This window comes from Scyliorhinus canicula, chromosome 13 (assembly GCF_902713615.1).
Source record: "Scyliorhinus canicula chromosome 13, sScyCan1.1, whole genome shotgun sequence".
Classification (NCBI taxonomy): Eukaryota; Metazoa; Chordata; class Chondrichthyes; order Carcharhiniformes; family Scyliorhinidae; genus Scyliorhinus; species Scyliorhinus canicula.
In genome coordinates, this window is record NC_052158.1 from 34,131,532 (window position 1) to 34,136,547 (window position 5,016).

The following is a 5,016-nucleotide window of genomic DNA, read 5'->3' on the forward strand; positions in this document are numbered from 1 at the left end:
TAGGTTGGAGAAGTAGGCTGCAAGGGTTGGGCACACTGGATATGTGGAGCTTGTTCAAGGAACAGCTATTGCATGTTCTTGATAAGTACGTACCAGTCAGGCAGGGAGGAAGGGGTCGAGCGAGGGAACCGTGGTTTACCAAAGAAGTGGAATCTCTTTTTAAGAGGAAGAAGGAGGCCTATGTGAAGATGAGGCGTGAAGTTTCAGTTGGGGCGCTCGATAGTTACAAGGAAGCGAGGAAGTATCTAAAGAGAGAGCTGAGACGAGCAAGGAGGGGACCTGAGAAGTCTTTGGCAGGTAGGATCAAGGAAAACCCAAAAGCTTTCTATAGGTATGTCAGGAATAAAAGAATGACTAGGGTAAGAGTAGGGCCAGTCAAGGACAGTGGTGGGAAGTTGTGTGGGAGGCTGAGGAGATAAGCGAGATACTAAATGAATACTTTTCGTCAGTATTCACTCAAGAAAAAGATAATATTGTGGAGGAGAATGCTGAGACCCAGGCAATTAGAATAGATGGCATTGAGGTGCGTAGGGAAGAAGTGTTGGCAATTCTGGACAAGGTGAAAATAGATAAGTCCCCGGGGCCTGATGGGATTTATCCTAGGATTCTCTGGGAAGCCAGGGAAGAGATTGCTGAGCCTTTGGCTTTGATTTTTAGGTCATCATTGGCTACAGGAATAGTGCCAGAGGACTGGAGGATAGCAAATGTGGTCCCTTTGTTTAAGAAGGGGAGTAGAGATAACCCCGGTAACTATAGGCCGGTAAGCCTAACGCCTGTGGTGGGTAAAGTCTTGGAGAGGATTATAAAAGATACGATTTATAATCATCTAGATAGGAATAATATGATTAGGGATAGTCAGCATGGTTTTGTGAAGGGTAGGGCATGCCTCACAAACCTTATCCAGTTCTTTGAGAAGGTGACTGAACAGGTAGACGAGGGTAGAGCAGTTGATGTGGTGTATATGGATTTCAGTACAGCTTTTGATAAGGTTCCCCACGGTCGGCTATTGCAGAAAATACGGAGGCTGGGGATTGAGGGTGATTTAGAGATGTGGATCAGAAATTGGCTAGTTGAAAGAAGACAGAGAGTGGTAGTTGATGGGAAATGTTGATAATGGAGTTCAGTTACGAGTGGAGTACCACAAGGATCTGTTCTGGGGCCGTTGCTGTTTGTCATTTTTATAAATGACCTAGAGGAGGGTGCAGAAGGATGGGTGAGTAAATTTGCAGACGGCACTAAAGTCAGTGGAGTTGTAGACAGTGCGGAAGGATGTTGCAGGTTACAGAGGGACATAGATAAGCTGCAGAGCTGGGCTGAGAGGTGGCAAATGGAGTTTAATGTGGAGAAGTGTGAGGTGATTCACTTTGGAAAGAATAACAGGAATGCGGAATATTTGGCTAATGGTAAAATTCTTGGTAGTGTGGATGAGCAGAGGGATCTCGGTGTCCATGTACATAGATCCCTGAAAGTTGCCACCCAGGTTGATAGGGTTGTGAAGAAGGCCTATGGTGTGTTGGCCTTTATTGGTAGAGGGATTGAGTTCCGGAGCCATGAGGTCATGTTGCAGTTGTACAAAACTCTAGTACGGCCGCATTTGGAGTATTGCGTACAGTTCTGGTCACCTCATTATAGGAAGGACGTGGAAGCTTTGGAACGGGTGCAGAGGAGATTTACCAGGATGTTGCCTGGTCTGGAGGGAAAATCTTATGAGGAAAGGCTGATGGACTTGAGGTTGTTTTCGTTAGAGAGAAGAAGGTTAAGAGGTGACTTAATAGGGGCATACAAAATGATCAGAGGGTTAGATAGGGTGGACAGCGAGAGCCTTATCCCGCGGATGGAGGTGGCTAGCACGAGGGGACATAGCCTTAAATTGAGGGGTAATAGATATAGGACAGAGGTCAGAGGTGGGTTTTTTACGCAAAGAGTGGTGAGGCCGTGGAATGCCCTACCTGCAACAGTAGTGAACTCGCCAACATTGAGGGCATTTAAAAGTTTATTGGATAAGCATATGGATGATAAGGGCATAGTGTAGGTTAGATGGCCTTTAGTTTTTTTCCATGTCGGTGCAACATCGAGGGCCGAAGGGCCCGTACTGCGCTGTATCGTTCTATGTTCTATGTTCTAATGAGTCAGTTTCAAAGATCAAACCTCAGAAATCCTGGAAAGGTCATTCACACACAGACTACATGAATGAGTGCTCACATTCCAGTGGTTCAACTTCTTTTCTTGTGACTGCAATACCTGGGATTCTGTAACAGTGTTTATTCTAGATTCACTCTAGGTTCATTCAAGACACTGCTTGCTGACGTATCTAAAGAAATTTGGCATGTCCACATTAACTCTTACCAACTTTTACAGATGCACCATAGAAAACATGTTATCTTGCTGCATCACAGCCTGGTGAGGCAACTGCTCGGCCCAAGACTGCAAAAAACTTCAGTGATTCGTTAACACAGCCCAGTCCTTCATCCGTACCTGCCTCCCACCCGCTGACTCCAACTACACCTCCCGCTGCCTCGGGAAAGCGGGCAGCATAATCAAAGACCCTTCCCACCGGCTTACTCACTCTTCCAACTTCTTCCATAATGCAAGAGATACAAAAGTCTGAGAACACACACGAACAGAATCAAAAAGAGCTTCTTCCCCGTTGTTGCCGGACTCCTAAACGACCCTTTTATGGACTGACCTCATTAACACAACACCCCTGTATGCTTCACCCGATGCCAGTGTCATATAGTTACATTGTGTACCTTGTGTTGCCCTATTATGTATTTTATTTTTTGTCCATTTTCATCATGTATTTAATGATCTGTTGAGCTGCTCGCAGAAAAATACTATTACTGTATCTTGGTACACGTGACAATAAACAAAATCCAATCCAATCCAGATTCATTCAGATTCTCTGCACAACTATGCAGATTTTCTGCAGAAGGAGAGGGAGAGCTTCTTCCCTCTGTTCGTCTAGGACCCAACTGCCCATCACTTGGTTCTCTGAAAATCATCTCACTCGAGAACAACATAATTAGCTCCCGCTACTGGGCAGAACGACCTTTTGGCCAAATCATTGCTCACCAGCCAAGCAATTGAAAAGAGTGACACCGATCACTCACGTGCCAAAAATAGGCATTGATAATAATAACCTTTATTGACACAAGTAGGTTTCCATTAACACAGCAATATAGTTACTGCGCAAAGTCCCTAAACGCCACATTCCGGCGCCTGATTGAGTGCAGGGAGGGAGAATTCAGAATGTCCAATTTACATCATAGCATGTATTTCGGGACTTGTGGCGGGAATCCGGAGCACCCGGAGGAAACAGAGGCAGATACGGGAAGAATGTTCAGGCTCCATACAGAAAGTGACAAAGATGGGAATCGAACCTGGGACCCTGTGCTATGAAGCAACTGTGCTAACAACTATGTTACCGTTCCGCCCAATGAGATGTGGAAATCAGGTGCAGGCCATTCGAGCCTGCTCTGCCATTCAATGTGACCATGGCGGATCCTCTATCTCAGTTCTATAAACCCACATTCTCCCCATACTTATTGTTGTAATTAAAATTTAAACAAAATTTCTGTCTCTTTATTGAATGCATTTTGCGACTTAGCGTCATAGTCAAATAGGTTTACTGCATGTAAACAGGCCCTTTGGCCCAACTTGTCCATGCTGCCCTGCTTTTACCACTAAGCACATTTCGCACATTTGGCCCATATCTCTCGATCTCCACCTTATCCATAGAACTGTCGAAAAGCTTTTTAAAAGACAAAATTATACCCGCCTCTACTACTGTCTCTGGCAGTTCATTGCAGACTTCTGTGTGAAAACAATTGATCCTCTAGACCCTTTCGTATCTCTCCTCTCACCTTAAACCTATTACCGCTGGCGCTGTGGTTAGCACTACTGCCTCATGGCACCAGGGTCACAGGTTCGAACCTAGCCCTGGGTTGCTGTCCGTGTGGAGGTTGCACATTCTCCCCATGTCTGCCTGTGCTTCATCCCCACAATCCACAGATGTGCAGGTTAGATGGATTGGCCATGATAAATTGCCCCTTAATTGAAAACAAAATAATTGGGTAATGTGAATTGAAAAGAAAATCTCTGCTCCTAAATATTTTATAGACTTCGATAACAGCATATTTAAGCTTCCTATGCTCCAGGGAAAGAAGCCCTGGTCTATCAAGCCACTCCTTATAACTCAAACAATCAAGTCCCGATATCATCCTAGTAAATATTCCCTGCACTCTTTCTAATTTAATAATATCCTTTCTATAACAGGGTGATCAGAACTGTGCACAGTACTCCAAATGTCTGACCAATGTCTTGTACAACTTCAACAAGACGCTCCAACTTCTGTATTCAAATGTTCTGACCAATGAAACCTAGCCAGCTGCAATTCCAAAGGAGCTATGAATCTGCATTCCTAGATCTCTTTGTTATGTAACTCTCCCCAACGCCCTACCATTAACTGAGTAGTACCTGCCCATCCAAAAAATTCCAATTAAGAAGCAATTTTTGCGTGGCCAATCCAGTCAATCCAGAACCCCCTTGGGTTGTGGTGGTGAGGCCCATGCAGGCACGGGGAGAATTTGGAAACTCCACACGGACAACTTGGCCCCCACATCCTTCTATGGGAGAAAGTTCCATAGGTATATCACCCACTGACTGAAGAAATGTTTCTGCATCCTCGTCCTCAATGATCTACATTGTAACCTGAAATGTTGTCTCCAGGTTCTAGATTCCCCAACCAGACAAAACATCCTCCTTGCATTTAGTCTGTCTGGGACTGATAAAAATTTGATACGTTACAATCAGAGCGCATTGACTCAACTAAACTCTAGTGAATACAGGGCCAGTTGCTCCAATCGCTCCTCTTAAAGTAGTCCCGGTATTAGCCTAGAGATGATTCGCTTTACTCTTTGGAAAATATATACTTTCTTAGGAATGAAATCAAAATTGCATGCAATACTCCAGGTGTTTCACAACAAGGCCTTACATATCTTTGGTAAGTCATCCTGA